The following is a 21,808-nucleotide window of genomic DNA, read 5'->3' on the forward strand; positions in this document are numbered from 1 at the left end:
ATTCAAGTTTATATTCAAGGACTTCAAGGGGAAGGGAAAATATTCAAATAGTAAAAAAAAAGATGCAAAAAATGTTTTCAAGTCTGTGGAGACAGCAAATCAATGGCAGAATCAAAATTAGGACTATTGTTAGAGAAACCACTATTCTTTAAATTCCTTCTAAGGTCTTTACTTCATGAGTTATAAGTAAAAGAAAGTATTTCAGGTATACAGCTAGTACAAAGGCAATTGACTTTCTATACTTAAAGCAACAAACAGTCCAGTTTAATTGGAAATAGAATTCACAAGGGGGAATAATGTGAAATAAACCAGAAAAGATAGATTTAAGCTATACTGTAAAAGGTTTTAATTACCCAAATGAGGAATTTGTTGATGTAGAAAGAGTTGGGAGCCACTGAAGTTACTTGAGCAAAGAGATGTGGTGAGTCCTGGACTTTTAGGATTACCAATTTGGTAGTTAAATTGGATAGAAGAGAGACTAGAAACATGGAATATACAATATTTCAAAAGTTCCATACCTTTTCCTTTATATTCTCTTTTGATTAATGTTTTTGAACTAATCACTTAAATTTACTTACTCAATATAACTATTTTTGTCTATCATTTGATTTTACTATACTTTGCTAAAGACTGTTGTTCTTTGTTATTTAAGTTAAGATCTCCTGCTGTTCTTTTTAATACCTTTGGTCATGTAAGTGATTTATTTGTGACATTCATACTAAAACTGAGCTGTGGTGCCAGAACTAAAAAGGATCTCAAACTTAACATCTTTCCAAAATATTTTGCTGCCTTCCCTCACCACAGGACGTATACAGGTTTATAAAATAAATTAATTCAGAAGGCATCATTGCTCATTTCAAATAAATTGCTACTCACCCCACCTGAGTGGCTGAACTCTCTCAACAGATGTTATGATATTTTAGAGTCACCTCAAAAAAGACCTTTCATGTTGAAGTAGTTTCTGACTAATGACTCAAACCATATCAGTTCAGAGATCTATTTCAATGACAACAGTTCTTTGACTGCTAATTTATGACTTATTTTAGAGGAATAATTTAAACAATAAAGAAATTTCACTTCTGTTTTTAATGGCTTCCTAATTTCCCTGATGATATTTTTAGTTCAATTCAAACATCTCTAAGGGTCTATTCTGTGCTACTCACTGGAAAGATTCTGAAGATACAATGATAAAGCATAATTTGAGCAAAAAGTAGTGAAGTTAGAATCCAAGGACCTAGTCTTCTTTTTAATACTTTTTTAACCTTTGACAATTAATCCAACATTCCCAGATCTCAGCTTTTTCACCTGTAAATTAAATATATTAGTCTAGATAACCTTCAACAATGGGTCCATCTAGTTTTAAAATAGAGTCCTATGAGCTGCCAAAATAGTTTTTCTAATATATATATATATATATATATATATATATATATATATATATATATTAAGACACATACTAAAATAACTATAGGAGAGAACAAAGAGTTGTATGAGTAACACAGGAAAGAAAAGATTAGGGGTAAGGAGATGTCAAGGAAGACTTCATGGAGAATGTGAGGGAACCAATTAAATAGAAGCAAGGCAAGTCATGGAATGATCTAAATGATCTAAAAAGTATATTAGAGAATGACTGCAATGGAATATTATTGTGCCATAAGAAATGACAACAAGGCTATCTTAGAAAAATCTGGGAAGTTTTATGTGAACTGATTAAAAAGTCAAGTGAGCAGAACTAGGAAAAGAGTATAACAGAACAACAATATTGTAATAATAATTGACTTTGAAACACTTAGCTACTCTGATCAGTACAATGATCTCCAAATTTCCAAACAACTCATAATGAAGCATGCTATTCAATTCCCAATAGAGAAATGATGGACTTAGGATGTTTGTCTTTCTATATTTTATCTTGCTTTCTTTTTTTTAGAACATGGCTAAGGCGAAAATATATTTTTCATGACTTATATAGGCAAATGGTGTCATATTTTTTTCCTTCTCAATGGGAATAAGGATAGAGGGAGGATAGAGGGAGAATGAGAAGGTGAAACTGAAAATAAACACGAACAATAAACAATAATAATAATAATAAAGAAAAAAGTGTACTGACAAAAAAAACAAAGAAATAAACATTCACCTAGAATCATTAGTAATCTCTTCTATCTAACCAGGAATTCACAAAAATGCAGCCAAAATCACACAACCTTGGAATAGATGTCCTGTCATGAAAGCCAACATGATCTTAGATGGACAGGCCTGTAGTTCACAACAGTATCTCAACAAAAGAACTTCCACAAAGGATTCCTGCAGACTCCAGGAAATCAAGGTCAGGACCATAGAAAGTCTAACTACTTCTACTCCTTCAAAGGTGTGATGGAGGGCGTCTAGGTGGCCCAGTGGATAGAGCACTGGCCCTGGAGTCAGGAGTACCTGAGTTCAAATCTACCTAAAATACTTCATAATTACCTAGCTGTGTGGCCTTGGGCAAGCCATTTAACCCCATCTGCCTTGCAAAAAAAAAGTGTGATGGAACAGAGCTTGGGTCCTAGCACAAAGTCCCAAATTAAAAACTGAGGCTGGAGATAATATGAAACAGGAGAAACCCAAAATTAAAAGTCAGAAGAGAGAAGCTACATGAAAAATACAAGCAAAACATTGTAGGGAGGGAAGCTGAAATGTGGGGGAGAAAGAACTAGCTATAAGAACAACAAGTAGCTAGAAGAATTGAAAAGAGATAAAAAATTAAATAAGAGAGTTGGAGGTGAAAAGAAATGGAAGGACATAAATAGCTTAGGATAAAAGGTAAAAACTTTACCTGGGTAGTGGCTTCCTTGAAAACTGGAATAAAGTAAATAGAACTCAATTTCTCCATGAAACAATAAATATTAGAATTAAAATATTAGAAAAAATGAAAGAAAATGTAAAATATCTTTTCTCAAAAATAGCTAACAATCAGATTAGGAAGAGAATTTAAAAATCATGGACCTTGGGAGCAGCTAGGTGGTGCAGTGGATAGAGCACCGGTTCTGGAGTCAGAACGACCTGAGTTCAAATCTGGCCTCAGACACTTAATAATTACCTAGATGTGTGACCTTGGGCAAGTCACTTAACACCATTGCCTTCCAAAAACCAAAAAAAAAAAAAAAATCATAGACCTCCCTGAAAACCTGATAATTAAAAAGTATAGATACCATATATGAAGAAATCTTAAATGAATACTGTCCCAATTTAATAGAACCAAAGAGTAAAGTAAAAAAAGAATGAACCTTCCACTTAGCTCCTAAAACTTCCAGTGTCATAATCAAAATAGAGCTTCAAGGTCAAAGAAAAAATATCACAAGTAATCAATCAATCAATCAAATTTTATTTATTAAGCACCTACTCTATGCCAGCAAGTGCTGAAAAAAAGAAACTAGTATAAATTAGAACAAAATTGAAATATGATATTTCAAAAGGCAAAACATAAAGGCTATTAACATCAAAAATATAATCCATAAAGATAGTTAAAATCTTATTGGAGGAAATGGATTATTTATAAAACATAGTAATTTCAATCATTCCTATTGAACAGATAAGAACTAAATAGAAACTAACAAAAGATTTAAGAGAAACATGGAAAGTCAAATACATTTGAGCAAGTGAGAACTAAACAATGATTGTGTTCATGTTCTAATGGAGGAAGGACACATAAGTGACATCCAAAATCTTAATGTCTTCAAAGATCATAGAGGGGATTAGATTAAACAGATGAGATAATTTTGTGCTGTGTAGATGATATTAAGGAAAAATAAATATACAAAAAGAAAGAAACGAATAGTAACTACTTCCATGTCTCATAATTGGAGTATTTGATTAAAAATAATATACTGACCTGGAAGAATAGAGTGATGGGAGGAGGAATCACATGAAAGTCGAATATTACTGGGACTTTGAAGATAAGCAAACAGTAAAAAGGAATTTGGGTGGAAAACCATTGCATGGGGATGTACAAAACACTTTGAAGGTCAGAGAAAATGAGGACTGGAAAGAAAGCTATTAGATTTGTCAATAATGAGTTTGAAGAGTTTCAGTACTGTAGTGAGAAAAGAAGCCAGATTGGATTGGGTTGATGAGTGAGCAGATGGTGAGGCCATTAATACAATAAGTTTAAACCATCCTTTCAAGAAATTTGGCAGTGTGGAGAGAGACAAAGAACAATAGTTTGAAGGAATAGCCAGGCCAAAGGAGGAAGAGAGAGACAGAAAAACAGAGAGATACAGAGAGGGACATAGAGGGAGAGAAGGAGGGAGATAGTTAAGAATTTAAGTTAAGGAAGTTTGGAACAGTTTCTGTGGCAGATGTGATATTCAAAACTATGCTAAGGTGAGAGGCCTGTTGAAAATAGATAAATGAAAAAAAGAAAATAGATGGCTTGATAGATAAATAGATGATAGATGAAATATATAATATATATGCATATATAGTAAATATGTGTATATTTATATACATATACAGTCATATACATTTGCAATTAAATATATATCTATCTATAACTATAGTTATATCACTATAGAGATAAATGTAGTAGACTCAAATAATATGGCTTATTGATATCCTCCAGCAATGTTCATCTGTCCAGATACAGGAGTTGAGAAGACCAATAGTAGGGGAAGATATATCTAAGATTAGGTATTAGATGCAAGGGAATAGCAAAAAATATAAGTAGGAAAACTAAGTGAAGGAAATGAGAAAACAGCATTGGAATGATTACCATCTTTCAGGGTGGATAAGATACATACTAAAATACTAAATACATACTAAAAATACAGGAGAGAACAAAGAGTTGCATGAGTAACACAGGAAAGAAAAGATTAGCGGTAGGCTCAAATCTAGAGAGGGAAATTAAGATGGAGTAAATATGATAGACTAAGAGAAAAGAGACATGAAGTCATAGGACTGAAGAGAAGATATAGGAGTCATGAAAGAAGAAAGGATGAAAGATAGAATATGAAAGTAAGAAAGAAAAAGGATGTAGTTCAAGATGCAGAATAATTTTTATGTGTTGGTGAGGTGTGACTACTCAGTAAATGAATGAAGCAGAATGAAAATGTTAATTATGGGGATTGGGGAAGTCAAAGAAGTGTAAGACCAATGTTTTAGGAACATTGTCCATATGAATATTGAAGTCAACAAAAATAATGACAAAAAAGTAATATACTGACCTGGAAGAATAGATTGCCAACATTATAATAATAATAATTGACAGAATATATTTGTTTGCAAAATACTATACCTATATTATGTTGAGTCTCACAACTACCCTATGAGGTAAGTGCCTAAGCAACTAATAATTAATTAAATATGCTCTCGGTTGATAAATGTCAAGCAGTTGATAAAGGATTTAATAGCATGAATTACAAAGGAAAAAATTTTGAGTAAAGGTAGCAGTGAAGGTCTCAGATTACAGTGAAGGGCAAAGAGGTTGTTAATTCTACTTCCTGACCTTGTGAATAGGGTGAGGAGGGGTGGAGAGATGAGAAAACAAGTATTCAAGATTGGAGGGGCAGTTAGGTAGCACAGTAGAGGACCAGCCCTGAAGTCAGGAAGACTCAAGTTCAAATTCAGCTTTAGACACTAAATAATTACCTAGCTGTGTGACCCAGTTAGGTAAGTCACTTAACCCCACTGTCTTGCAAATAAAAAGATTGGAGCTGGTTCTAAGAGAGGAGTTGCTCTCAAAGTATTCTCATAATGAATGACTTATGGTCTATTAAGTCCAATGCTCTTTGCTTAGAATAGTTCATATGTGGGAATGTGCTATCCCCATCAATGAAATCACCTCTAAAAAAGGCATTGACCAAAACTTCTGCTAATTATCATGCTGGTGTTCAAGATGACAACATTTTTTAATTTATTTTTTAATAATTCCAAACATTTTCGCCAATTACATGCAAAGATAGTCAACACTCAACTTCTATATTATTCTACCACCTTTCATGGCAGCAAACAATCTCATATAGGTTGTACAAGTTTAGTTATGGCTAATATATTTCCATATTAGTAATGCTGTGAAAGATGGATTAGAACTAAGGGGAAAAACATGAGAAAAAAAGATAAAAATATAAAAGTTGAAAAAGTTAACATATATGCTTTGTTCTGCATTCAAAATCCATAGTTTTTTCCTCTGAATGTGAATAGCATTTTGCTTTACAGAGGAAATTTTCCTTACCCTTGATCACAGAACTACTGAGAGGAATTGTATGAATAATAGTTTATCATTTTACAATGTTGCTATTAGTGTATACGATATTCCCTGGTTCTTCTCTCTTCATTCAGCCTCAGTTATGTAAATCTTTCCATGCTTTTCTGAAGACAAGTCACTCATGATTTCCTACAGATCAAAACTACTCCATGGCCTTCTTATACATAGCTGGTTCAGCCATTTCCTAATTGATGGGCATCCCCTCAATTTCCAATTTTTTGCCAATATACAGAGAGAGCTGCTATAAAATTTTTCTATAAGGGTATTTCCCCCCTTTTAATGGTCTCTTTGGGATATAGACAGTTTTATTTCTCTTTGAGCATAATTCCAAATTGCTCACCAGATTGGTTGGCTGTTCACAACTCCACCAACAATGCATTAGTGTGCCAGTTTTCCCACATCCTTTCTAACATGGATCATGTTTTCTTTTTTGTCGTTTTAGTAAATCTGACAGGTGTGAAGTTATACCTCAGAGTTCTTTCAATTTTCCTTTCTCTAATCAATAATTATTTAAAGCATTTTTTCATATGACTATAGACAGTTTTAATTTCTTCATCTGAAAACTGCCAGTTTATATCTTTTGACTTTTTACCAAGAGAATAAGATGACAATTTCTTGATTAAAATAAATGAAAGATTCATATTTTCAAAATCTCAGCCTTCAATGAGAACTTCCTCTGGTTACTTCTCCCTCCTCTTTTCAACCTAACAAATATTACTTGACAACTGAGACCATTCTCTTCAGCACCTGGTTCTTTTCCAAATGTCTTAAGCCTTTGCTTATGAGATTGATATGAACAGTTTAAAATCCATTATTGTGCTGCTAATGGAAAAGTTAATACCACTGGACTAAATGCTACTGCTGCAGTTGTTAAGCACAGGATACTGCTTGGTCACTTTGTGAGGGAGATCACTTGTTGGTGAAATAGTTTCTGTTAATGAAAGGGGTTTGAAATACTGAAGAAGATTGTGATGAAAAAGGGAGTTTGCGATAGAATAGGGTTTGCAAGAAGCATGATAGAAGTGATGCACAGAGGGTAAAGACTCAGGAAGAATAAAGAGTGTTGACCTAAAGCCACCTAAGTCTAAGAAAGGACATAAATTTTTTCTTGGTTTGGTGCCTTGCAAGGAGTGACAAAGTTTTTATTGGGGAAGAAAAAGCTAGACTGAGGATAAACATATCATAGTTAAACACTGAATTTCAGCTTAAGTAGATAGAAAAGAAGACAACAAATGGCTATTCCGCATATACCTTTCTCAGTCTTGGTCAGCAATCGATTAAATAAAATGTTGGCTTTCATAAATAATGTTAAACAGTGTGTTTGCATTATATTCATGGATATCAATCCACCCTTCTGAGAATAATGGCTGCATTTGTGACATGTGTTTCTACATACCTCCAAACTGCAAAGTATAACTAGGTACTGTTTAATATTTAGTTATAAGTACTAAATAAATATAACCAAAGGGTAAGTGGCAGCTCCCATGTTTTCAGAGTTGTTCCATAGAAGTCTTTATTATAATCAATACTATGAATTATGTGATATCATCAATTTTCTTTTACTAATAACTGCACAATGTATAGACTGAAAGAGATTCAGAAAAACTGGGAGTACTTTGAATTATATAGGTTCTAATCAACATGTTTCTGTGTGCTTGATTCACATTTAAAATATTTCCTCCAGCTCTTTGAGTATGCTTATGTTAAATGCATTTTACCTGGCTCTGTTTATTTTCCTTCCTTTCAAATCCATTTCTCACCCTCCTCACTGAAAAATAAAAGTCCCAAAGGGCCTGTCTTGGAAAATATATGCTTTCCATTCAAAATTAACATAGCATTTATGTGATTCTCTCTCTCCCTCTCTCCCCCTCCTTCTTCCTTTCCATCCCTCTCCCTCTCCCTCCCTCCTTCTCTCTCTCTCTCTCTCTCTCTCTCTCTCTCTCTCTCTCTCTCTCTCTCTCTCTCTCTCTCTCTCTCTCTCTCTCTCTCCCCCTCCCCTCCCCCTCCTCTGTCTCTACAGCTCTCTGTCTGTCTCTCTCTCTCTGCTATGGAAAACTAACTAGCAGCTGCATCTATTACAATGGTGAGACAGTTGATAGACAAATGAAATGGAAAAAATGAAAAATTCAGTGATACCCATTAGATGTCATGAAAACATAAGTATACTCATATTGAGTGATTCATAGTTCATCAAAATCAATGCATTGTATTTAGAATGGTTTGTCTGTGATATTAGGTGGGGGGGAAGGTTGTTATTTTCATCAATGAAATCACCTCAAAATGAATAGTGACAGGAATTAGTAGAAATGAAATAGAACTACTTCTCTCCCACTTACTAGCTGCATGACCTTAGATAACTCACTACTAGACCTTTCCAATACTTAAATTTTGTAATACCTAGTCTTCTTTAAGTATGTAGCAATAGTCCAACATTTTACTTTGTATTTTCAAGTATTTTCTGCTTTCAGCTTATGTCATACTTGGATTTTCTTGGTCTGGCTACTTCCCCACCACCAGCAGCACCTATGCTGAAGAGAATACACTCAATATAAAAAATAATAAAATAAAAAAAAATTTAGCCAAACTTCTAAAGATTAGCATCTCTATATTTAGTTGGATTTGGTTTAGATAGCAACTGAGGTCTTTCCCAGGGTCAGCCTTGGTGGACTGACCAAGTCTTGGACTTTATTAGAATAATCTTAATGATCAAAGGGTCATTTACATGTTATAAGCTTTTTTCTGCTTTCAGATACTAGCTTTTCTGCTAGTATCATTTGCATAGAACATCAGTGGAGGCAAGGAAAAATTAATCCATGCATTTACAACAAATATAAATTTATGGTTTCTAAAATTCTTTCAGACCCTAAGATAAGTTCCTTTATACTAGAATTCTGACAGTTGATGAACAAATCTATATTTGCCCTATTCAAATTCTCTAAGATTTGATAGAGTGCTTAAAGTCATTTAGTCTGAACCCACACCAAAGAATTACAATTTTTAATGTGTCCACAATGTAACAGCAACCTTTTATTCCATTTAGATCTTTTCTAATTCAATTCAACAAACAATTATTAAATATCTAATACATACAAAGAATTATTTCAAATTTTGGGAAGGAAAAAAGTTTAGAAAAGATATAGTTCAGATCCTTGAAAGTTTATAGAATCAGCCCAATAATTATGGGACCTTGGCCTCAGTTTCTTTAACTGAAAACAGAAAAGTTAAGTTGGAATGATTTTAAATGTTATTCTCATCGCTGATGTTCAATAATCCCATATGAAAGTAGCAAAGATAAGAAATACAGATGGAGGGCAGCTAGGTGTTGCAATGGATAGAGCACCAGCCCTGGAGTTGGGAGTACCTGAGTCCAAATCCGACCTCAGACACTTAATAATTACCTAGCTGTGTGGTCTTGGGCAAGCCACTTAACCCCATTTGCCTTGCAAAAAACCTAAAAGATTTTAAAAAAAAAGAAATACAGATGGATAAGTATGATATAGCCACACCCAAGTTCATGGCACTATGTTGATAATCATGTATTGAAATTCATAGATTACATGTAGCCAAGACAAATGACATATGAATTTAATGAAAAGATCATTTAATAAAATAGATTATCATTGTGAACAAAAAAGAATTGAACCAAGAACAAAATTCTTATTTTTACCCATTCCTAACTAGTGGTTATCCCTTAAATAGCTACTGGAGTTATTTATATGCCTCTATTTCCAATTAAAATCGGCATCTTTAATATATTTAATATTAATATATTAAATATAAAAACATACAAAATATAAAATTATTTTATATTTTATTCCCAGAATAGTGCTAGGGTTCTTTTAAAAATACATCTTGATTCTTTTTTAAATTTCCTTTTTTCTTCAATTCACGGGTATTTCTTTTTCTCTTCCTTCTACTTTCCCTCTCCCCACCAAGAGAAGCAGAGAAAGAATGCAGTCAAACATTCCCCATTGACCTTGTCCAATAATGTATATTCCACACTGAATATTGAATTTTTTACCCTTTTTTCAGTAGGTATTCACTTTCTTTAGTCTCATTTAATATATATATATATATATATATATATATATATATATGACAGTAAGAAGTATAGATATCAAAATCACAATGGTAATAGCTTGGACACTATTATTTTTTACTGGTAATGAAGCCTCAAATAAGGCTAGAAAAGGTAGAGGGATGCTAGATTTATGAAATACCTGCTCCATTTTTAAGGTTGAAGATATGGACTAATCCTCTCAATTTACTGGTTTAGGGAACTCATAGATAAGGGAATACCTTCAACCAATATAGGTTAGCATCTTTTCTGCAATCCAAAGTATTAGGTAGTCCACTGGTACACTGAAAGATTAAATGATTTGTGCAGGGTCACCTCAATCTTCCTACTTTCCAAGTTAGGCACTTTGTCATGATGCTTCTATTCTTTCGTGAAAAGTACAAGCAGAATAATACAGTTTCTGGGTGCCAGAAATGCTATGGTTTGGACAAGGGTAAGATGAAGTCTTGGGTTTTGTTTTTCATTATGCTATTTGATTGTGCTCAAAATTTTGTTGGCCTTTTTGATTACAGCATCACATCTGACCAATGCCCTTAGCAAACAACTTCTAAGACTTCCATATCCTTTTCTTGGATAATAGCTTATAATTCAGAACCAATCATCCTCTAAATAGAGCTTAGATCATTTTTTCCCAAATGCAATGCATTACCTTACTTGGTTAAATTGAAGCTCATTCACTATTTTTCTCCTCACTTGCACAGTCTCACAGATCTTCCTGCAATTTATCAATTTGGCATTTCACTATCTGGAAGAGGTAGTGCCATTTGTAAACTCTGAGATTTCACTATGCACTTCATCTTCTAGACCATTTATAAAAATGTTAAATAAGACTAATCCCTGAAGGACATCACTGTTTATACTTCTCTATTCAGAGAAGTGCCTATTTATTTATATTCTTTTTTCCCACCTCTCAACCAATTTCATATTCATGAAAAAACACCTCCCCCTTTTTTCTTCACTCCCAATCAATTTTACTTTAATTGTTTTGGAGTGAGAAGAGATGTAAGAGCTCTCAGCTGTCCTAAATGAAGGCACATCATCAAGGCCAAGTGAATTATATCAAAGGATAATGAAAGAACACAAATAATGCATACCACTGTCCATGATCTTTGAGAAAATGTGGCAAGCAAAGTACTTAGAAGCTGAAGATGGCTAAATATATTAATGTCCCTAGATATGTCAAACCAATGGTTTGTGGGTTCAATCAAATTCCAAGGATTTTATCCTTGGATAAAAGGATAAAATGTGTCCTGGAGGTAGAGATATAAAGGAGGGACAGTCCTTTCAAGGAGTTTTTGTTCTCCTGCATAAATGATATTATAGATAAATAAATATAGACCACATACAAAACACAAAGTGATTTTAGTAGAACTGGGGCATTAAGGTCGAAGAGTGAATCAGGAAAAGTCTTCCTGAAAAGGGTAGCTCTTAGGATGAGCTTTAAAGGGAGTCAGGGCTTCTAATAATTTGAAATTAATTCCTGGCAAGATTCTAGAATAGATTACAAAAAAAAAGGGTTTATAAGTATTTGAAAAGGGAGGAAACGATTAATACAATCAAACATGAATTCATTAAGAATGAGTCATGCCAAACTAAGATAATTTTATTTTTTGGAAGGAGTATTAGACTGCCATCCCAAAGCAATGTTGGAGATATAGTTGAAGACATTTGACAAAATCTCTTATGATGTGCTGTGGACAAGTTGAAAAGAAGAAAATATAATTCAAAGATGTTTGACTGTGCAGACCCACACTTAAAGAGTGAGGATCAATTCATCTTAGAGGAAAGTCACTCATGAAATACCCCATAACTGAACAACTTATTTTCTGAAGAGAAGAATTTGATCCAAGGATCACAGATTTAGAAATTAAGGGTCTTTTAGGATCATCTAGATTAGTGATATCAAACAAATAAAACTGGGGTCACTGAACTGTAGTTTAGAATATATAAGGATCTCTGTTGGTTGCATATCAACTTAAAAAATCAGAAGTTATTAATGTTATCTATATTTTATTGGATTATATTTATTTTGTTAAATAGTTTTAATCATAATCTGATTTGGACAACACTTGAAAGTATTGTGAGCTCCTTGCAGTCTATGACCATATATGCTCAAAACTCTGTTCTAGACCAAGTGCTTCATTTTGTAGATTAGAGTTTTGTCCTTTATCCTATTCTGCTCTCAATTTCCCCCAAATGCCTAAAACCAAAGCAGGGCTAGCATATTTACAAAATTCAAAAGATTTTCCAGACCTGGGAAAGATAGCTGATATGTCAAATGAGAGAATTGAGAGCTAAAAATATTGTTTTTTTCAGAGATGATAGGATGAAGCTAAGAAGAAGCAATTTAACAAGAATGAATATAAAATCTTGCAGCTGGGTTAAAAAAGCATCTGCTGCACAAATACAGGAAAAGGAAATTGTATAGAGAACAGCTCAGATGAAAAACAAAAGCAAAAACATGGAGCTTGAATGGAATACAAGATCAATATGAACTACCAATGTGATGTGCCAGCCAAAAGGTAAAATGATGCCTCATTATTGGAAACATAGTATAGAGAGATGGAGGAAAGCAGGATTGATTCCTCTTTTTACATTTAATCTGAGTAGCACCCAATACACATCTGAGAATCATGTTTTAGATGATACAGTGTCAGGCTATACTTCTTCCAGAAAAAAGTATTCAAGTAATAAGTGATAGAAACTATGTTGTCCAAGGTTTGGACTTAATGATTCCAGCCTAGAAAATGGATTTGGGGGAGAATGTGATAGCTGTTTTAAAATGATTGGAGAATTTACATTTGGAACTGTAGAAGGCAAAACTTGGATGAATGTCAAGAAAATATAGGGAGGTAGATTTTAAATTAATATGAGGTCAAAATTCTTAAATATTATTAGTATTCATAATGTCTCAAATTTAAGTTGTTATTCAGTTATTTATGTCTCACATCTGATTCTTTGTGAATCTATTTGGGGTTTTCTTGGCAAACACATTAGAGTGATTTGCCATTTCCTTCTCCACTTCATTTTACAGATGAGCAAACTGAGTTAAGTGACTTGTCCAGAGTCATACAGCTAATAAATATATGAGGTTGGATATGAACTCATGAAGATTAATCTTCCTGATTTTAGGCTCACCACTTTATCCACTGTACCACTTAGTTATGACTGAGGAAAACTGAATTATTAATGATTTACCCACTGCCATATCTAGTTATTTTTAAAGCAGTTAGTTGAAAGGCAATCTGAGAGATATGTTGGGTACAAATTCCATTTTTGATATTTACTACATGTCCTTGAACAAGTCATTTAGCTTCTCTGAGATCCAATTTCATCATTTATAAAATGGAGGGGACTAGATAATTTCTGAGGTCCCCTCTAATTCTAATCTATGATCTAAGATAACTGTGCTTTCTAGGGAGAGTTTCAAAATCACAGGAGATATTTCATTGAAAGCTAAAAAACTTCTGGTAGTAGATTTTGGAGATTCATAATTTTATTAGGAGTTGCCCAACATGACGACTGAGGTCTCTTCCAGTATTGCCTCCAATTCTGTTATTTTATCCAAAGCTTTTAAAAATCATATACCCTAAGGGCAGCTAAGTGGTGCAGTAGATAAAAACACTTGTCCTGGAATCAGGAGGATGTGAGTTCAAATTCAACTTCAGATACTTGATACTAGCTTTGTGACCTTGGTAAGTCATTTATTCCCATTGCCCTTCCAACACAAAGAGAAAAAGCATCATCTACTATTCATTTCCAACAAAAAAAGTTCTATTTAATTCAACCTTTAGAAGTAAATCTACTAATCTACTAATATCTTAATAATATGACTCATTATTGTATGCAAATAGTCCTCACTTTTCAGTTCTCTGACTTTAGGACTATTCATACACACACACACACACACACACACACACACACACACACACACACACACACACATATATATGAATTGGTTGATACCATGAATAGATGTTATAGTCCTCCCTAAAAAAAGTCATATGAATTCATTAAAACAGAATTTTTATTTTTATTCCAATTTATGTGATTTTATATTTCAATATATGCCTTTTCTAATGAAACAGTAAGTAAAAGAAAAATATACCCTTTGAGAATTAGAAAATATTTTAAAGACTATGTAGCCCAACATTCCATTCAATATTTCTATCTCTTCTATGATTTCACACTAAGTTTTACTACTTCCAGGGAAAGGGAACCTACTCTCTCAGAAGGAAACTAGTGGATTTCATCAAATTGTAAAAGAGACAATGTGATGTAGTACATTTGGAGAAAGAAGATTGGGGTTTGAATCCTTCTTATTGTACTTATGATCCTGGATAAGTCACCTAATCTTAATGCAAATTCCTTATCCATAAAATGAAATCATTGATATAAATTGCTAAGGTCTTTTCTGACTACATTTTCTGATAACTCAGTATAAATACATGAAAATGGATTGCAACTCTTCTTTGACTAGCAGTCTAGTCAATTTAAAAAATTCTATAGATATTAGCTATTATTATTATTATTACAAAGGCATATAGGAATCACAATTTGCAAAATTAGAGGAAATACTCACTTCAGTTAAATTTTACATGTTTTAAAATACTGAAGTATTGATTTCAGTGAAGGCAGTTTGTATAGATTCAGCTACCATATAAAATAAACTGGAGAAGGAAATGGCAAACCACTCCAGTATCTTTGCCAAGAAAACCCCAAATGAGGTCAAGAAGAGTTGGACATGACTAAAACTGACCCAATAGCAAGCATATTAATTTGGTAGGGATTCAAGTGGAGAAAAGATTTATGCTAATGAAACCTGTATTACAATTTTTCCTTTATTTATGATCACAAGGTAGCTCTCAACACTCATCCAGGATGAATGCACTGAACTAAAATGGAAAGTTACATATCACTTAGTGAAGGGAAAACAGTACTTTCCAATCATGCCTTTGATCTCCCAATTTATGGGAATTTTAGATGATAATCCTTTTGCTCAGCCTAAGAAATCAGCTTGAATCCTTTCCATTACTCATTTCATTACCCTGCACACTGATAACTTGGACTTTGGTTGTCACATCTATTTTCTATTAAGAAAAAGATCAACCCTTCTTTGACATCTCTCAAAACTTAGGACTTTAATCTAATGGTGCCTATACCTTTTCCAAAGTAATTATATATTTTTCAAGTAAGCTATGACTTGTAATAGAAACAGCATTCTAATGATGCCTAACTAGCCTGTGTGGAGCAATAAAACCTAGCCCTTTGAGGTATATTATGGTTTTGCCTAGTCATGGCATATTGCCTGTTTGATTTTTTTTTTACAAACTACCATTGCACAATGAGAAGATTAGAGAGTATTTTCCTCATTTAAAAATACAGAAATTTCCAAATTGCTTTGATTGTGTGATGAACAATATTCTTTGTAACTACTGTTCTCTGCTCTAGCATTCATTATTGCTAATTTACCTGAGAGAATTTCATTTACTGTTGATGAATATCTCTCTCTCTCTCTCTCTCTCTCTCTCTCTCTCTCTCTCTCCCTCTACCTCCCTCTGCCTCTGTGTGTCTCTCTGTTTCTGTCTCTCTCTTTGTGTCTCTCATCACTTTATTTTTCTTTGTTCTTTACAGAAACTTCTCTTCTGAAAAAAAAAGAATATAGTTGCAAACAGATTTCATATTTTTTCTTTTTTTTCTTTTTTCACCTGTTGTAAAAGCCAGGATTCAGATTAGACCAATTCCTTATTTGTGTGTTTAATGGACAATTTGTGCATTTAGAGAAGTAAGCTATTAGATTCTTTTCAAGGGATTAGTTCAGATTCTCTGTAGTTGTAATTAAATTAACAGGTCCAGAATTAATGAGCCCAAGAATATATCTGCAAGACATTAGCTTTCCTCAATCTTGAAGAAAAATTCACTGAATTCGCTGGAAAATGTATCCAAACTAGCTGCTATTGGAACAGTTAAGTGGCACCAACCCTGGAGTCGGAAAGACTTGAATTCAAATCTGACCTCAGATACTTGATACTTACTAGCTGTATGAGCTTGGGCAAGCCACTTAACTGCATTGCCCACCAAAACAAAATAAACAATCAAAAAACCCTTATCTGAAGCACCATGAAGTACTCTGTAATATATACACAGCAAGGATTTAATAAGTTAGTTCCTGGTGGCCTTAGCAAGACTTGAGTTTGAATCCTATCCTAGATACTTAAACTAACAGTATAATTCTAGGCAAGTCACTTAACCTTTCTATCTCAGTTTCCTCATCTATAAAATGGGTCTATTAAAAACAGTTCCTTATTTCTTATAAGGATCAAATAAACTAACATGTGTCCAGTGTTTCGCAAACATTAAGGTACTATTTAGATGCTAGCTATTACTACTACCACCACCACCACTACTACTACTACCACCACTACTACTCCAATTTACTGCTACTGCTGCTTGTTGGATGAACAGCTTTAATTTTGAACAAATTGATTGAATAGAAGATTCATGGATCTTTAGAATCTGGAAAGGTCTTTGAGCTGGTAAAACGAAGACTTCAGACTTTTAATGGAAGACTGATAAGGCCAATGCATAATGTATTAAATCATAATAGATATATTCAATGAAATAGGCATGGGAAGCTAAATAAGGGAATTATAGAATAAAAAAATATGTTTACTGAGAGCTACTTTGGCTTAATAGAAAGGACACCAGAATTGTAGTCAGGAAACTGGAGTTTAAATCCTAGTTTCATATTTCTTAGTTGTGTGAACCCATCATTTAATTTTCTTTGTCTTTGCTTATAAAGCAGTTTATAATAGTATTTTTACTTCTTATCTTAGAGGACTAATGTGAGATCATATGTGCTGTTATGATTGAGGTAAATAGTTTAACTTCATCTGGTCTAAGTAAATTATGGTTAAGAATAATCCAATCCTTTTAAAAAAGATTGATTCCTGCTTAACCATTAGAAGGTAGGCCAGAGCAACATCATGTAACAGGAGTTAAATCTTATGAAGCGAATATAGGGTTTGCCCTGACAACTTTTGGGAACATGTGACTCAATTCTGGACTTATGCTTTAATGTGATTTAAAAAAATCTTCTTGATCATTGAGCTGAGTGGGAAGAATCATAGGCTCAAGGGATCTTTAAAAGGAAGTGACCAAATGATTTCAGGACTATATGAACCTTTTCCTAGAAGTATAATAACTTTTCCTATTAGAAAGATAAAATAAGAGCTCTGCTGGGGAGTGGTTACACAATGACTACAAACAATTTTTTGAATAATTGAAAAAAAAGTAGAGGTCTCAGAAAACAGGTAGTGATGATGCCAGTAACAAGAACAAGAGCAAGAATTTATATAGAACTATACGATTTGAAAAATGCTTTACAAAGATGAGTCCTTACTTATGGGAGAGAAGAAATCTTGTAAGCATTGTCCAGTGAAGGTCACTTTAATAAATGTTTTTGCTTAATATTTTTCTTTATTAATAGGAATAGGTCAATCTTTAAAAGGTAGGTGGGTTTGGGAGATATTTTTATTTTTCAGAAATAACTTTGTTTAAAGGAAAAATTATTAATTCATAAAAAAAGAAACAGAATTGAGATTCAAGAAGGCATCTTATAAGTGCATGTGTTGTTTCAGCTGTTGGAACATGTTACTTGAGGACAGATACTTCCTCATTTTTGTCTTTCTATTTCCAATACTTAACATATTGCCTGGCATAGAATTAATATATAAGAATATATTTTCTATATTATATATAATTCTATAATAAATATTATTTATGTAGCTTATATTCATATTATTTATACACTAATAACTAAGCATTATTTATACACAAATAAATTACTGTATGAATAAGTTATTGAGGAAAATATACATACATTTTTATATAACTATCTAGAAATACATAATTGATACTTAATAAATACTTCTGGATGGATTGATTGATAAAGAATCCTTAGCCTCATATAATAGCCTACTTATTTCAAACAATTCAATGTAATAAATTCCAGTACAGTGAACAAATTCCATAGCAGCCCTTGTAGCTCATTTTAATAACAACATGTGTGTATTCATTTGCTTTAAAAGACTGATGATCGTAACATGAGATTTTCTAGTAAAGCCAGTGTACTTAACTGTTTCCACTTAAATCCTGAGATACTTGACCTTTGTTTGAAATAGGCTCTTATTAGTTATGATATACAACATTAGCATTCATTTACATGTGAAGTGTCTCAGTAATTATTCCCCAATGCTTTCATTACAGATGTACTTCTAGAGCACTAAGCAGCACATATTTTTAGACTCATCAAAGTGAATGGTCTAGATTTTCTTTGGTTTGTGTGCCTATTATTTTAAGGATTTGGGAAGTTCAGTTCTCTTTGATAGCCTGGAGGCAAATAGTTATACATACACTCACTATAAAACTATTTTCTAGATTATGAAGAATTTGTCCTTTTTAACTCCATTTACCTGAAGATCTGATTTTCTTCCAAGGGAAGAACTGTTCCCAAGATACAGTTTGATAGCATGACTATTTGTTTCCTAGAATTTCTCTCCTATTCAGAAAAAAGACAGGAATAAGAATACAGTAATGGACTTCCAGATCACATGACCAATAGGATGGAGGAATAGAAACATTCTTTGTTTCTCAACACCTCTCAAACCTCTCCAGGATAAGAATTATCTCCAAGAAATAAAGCAATTTAAGCTGAATTCCTTATCTAAGAAACCAAGAACCCCAATTAGACAACAATCTGATGAAGTGAAAGCAGAAACAGATCTTTCCTAATGCCTATTAAATTAACTTAGCACCTTTTGCCCACCAGCCACCAAATTCTAAAATGGCAATCAAGCAAACCTTCCTATGGAAAACCAAAAAATAGAAGCTTTTTCTGACTGGGACTGGAGCATAACAGAACTGAAACAGAGGAGAGTTGGCCAATAGAGGAAACTGAGGGAACTGGGGTAGGACATAGGTGGGATGCTTCACTAAGTGTGAGGGAATGAGGAATGTTATCCACCTGGGGCCAGTTCTGTTCTCACCAAAGTCACTTGGGGTAGAAACTGAGACTGCGAATTGCACATTATGAGAGGAGGCTGAGACACCTTTGGGCTATAGCTCCAAGGGAAATTACCAATCAAAGGAGGAGTTATAAAGTGAGCAGCATGGGAATATAAGAGAGGAAGAGTCTGAAATGACTAAGTATCTGGAAAAAGAAAAATCAGTTAAAGAGCTTGAGTACAAGCAGATAAATTAATAGGAAAGATATTAAATAACAGAAAGGAATATGACCTCCAAATCAACTAAACAACACCAGACATTTATAAATAAATATCGCAAGACAAAATAAAATGAATCAATACCTGAATTATCTATTATTTTCCACCAGTCAAGTTTCAAAGCAATCCTATAGTTCTTTGTTACTATTTCATAATGGCAATGAGAAAGTAATATAAGCTGGTTGAACCTTTAGTTAGTTCCCTGAGCCAACCAAATCTTGAGGAATGTATAAGTAATTTTTAAAGAAAAAATACCTGATTTTCAAGAGGGTGAGGGGTGGTGGATTAAAATATTGCTCTTTTCATAACTAGTTAAGACATTAAGCCCATTCCTAACAAAAAGAAAGGGAAGGGTGTGTCAGCTGGATCATTTGAAAGGAGAGACTAACCAGTCACTTCACACTTATTGGCTATGTGATCCTGGGCAAGTCCCTTAACACCCATTCCCTCTCAAGAAATTAAAAAAGTCTCAACAACACTCAAGATGGCAGAAGGGGAGTAGAAGAAGAAGCAAACTTGGAAGTTCAACAGTTGTACAGCGGACAGCAAAGGGGATTCAACCAGAATCTGCAGTGCAAAAGCCATTTCTTCACTTTGAGGAAGGCCAAAAAGGAGCCTCCAACCCCTAACCAAATGGAAAAATCCAAAATTATGAAGGCACATCTTTGAGATATATTCATCCTGCCAGAGATGGTAAGCAATATGGTGGGTGTCTATAAGAGTAAATCATTCAATCAGGTAAAATTCAGACTGAGATGATTGGAAACTACCTAGATAAATTCTCTATCACCTACAAGTTGTTCACACATGGTCAGCTAAGAATGAGCCACCAAGTTCTCTTATTTCATCTCTCTCAAGTAACCATTATCCCAGCAATAAAAGCAAGAAGATTTTTTTTGGTTTGGGTTTTTTTTTTAGGTTTTTGCAAGGTAAATGTGGTTTAGTGGCTTGCCCAAGGCCACACAGCTAGGTAATTATATTAAGCGTCTGAGGTCAGATTTGAACTCAGTATTCCTTACTCCAGGGTTGGTGCTCTATGCACTGCGCACCTAGCCACCCCAAGAAGTTTCTTTTAAAACAAAAAGTTTTGGGGCGACTAGGTGGCACAATGGATAAAGCACCAACCCTGAAGTCAGGAGTACTGAGTTCAAATCCGGCCTCAGACGCTTAATATAATTACCTAGCTGTGTGGCCTTGGGCAAGCCACTTAACCACATTTGCCTTGCAAAAACCTAAAAAAGAAAAAAAGTTTCTAGCTTCCTCTGTGGAGAGGAGAGAAATAATGGGCAAAGTATGTAGGCATTTCAAAAAAATTTCATATACTATTATTACTTTCACATTCTTACTTTCCTTATCACAGTTTCATTATATCATGGTTTGACATAAGAAATAAATGGGAATTTGAGGGGAATTCTTCAGAAACCACAGATGGCATATGATGACGAGTAGACAAGACAGAAAAAAAATTAGAAATTCAAAACAGCATGAAATATTTGTATAGTGTTGCATAATCTCAAGATAGTTTATCTTTGGGGCCGCTAGGTGGTGTAGTCGATAAAGCACCAGCCTTGGAGTCAGGAGTACCTGGGTTCAAATCCGGTCTCAGACACTTAATAATTACCTAGCTGTGTGGCCTTGGGCAAGCCATTAAACCCCATTTGCCTTGCAACAATCTAAAGAAAAAAAAAAGATAGTTTATCTTTTAAAACCATTATAATTCAGACCTCTCTGTTTGAAGAGATGGCCGAAAATTTTTATGTGGATTTTCTAGATTACTGCACAACTACACCCCTACCCCATCTTGTGGAAAGGATAATTTCAGGTTCATTGTAACGAATGATTATCTATGAGGATCTTTTTTGATATCTTTTTAACTTGATTCAAATGACTAACGAGAATAAGTGCCATATCATAAGTGTCTCAATTATAATCTTTTGAAAAGATGCAAAGGCTGAAATTGCTCAAAGAGGGAAAAAGAATAAACTATATGATAGCTTTCTGTTCTACTGAGTTTATTGCTGCCAAAGGATAATACATATTATTTGGTGAAATAATAAAAGTTCAGTGATGAATGGACTACAAGACTACCTCTGTTGCTTCTTAGACCTGTGTTTAATTATAAGCACAAATAATAAATCATATACTTTAAAGTTTACAAAATCATGTACTTTAGGGTTTCAAAATATTATTTACAATTCTTCAATATAG

The sequence above is a fragment of the Macrotis lagotis genome, chromosome 1 (genome assembly GCF_037893015.1).
Source record: "Macrotis lagotis isolate mMagLag1 chromosome 1, bilby.v1.9.chrom.fasta, whole genome shotgun sequence".
In the NCBI taxonomy this organism is placed as follows: domain Eukaryota; kingdom Metazoa; phylum Chordata; class Mammalia; order Peramelemorphia; family Peramelidae; genus Macrotis; species Macrotis lagotis.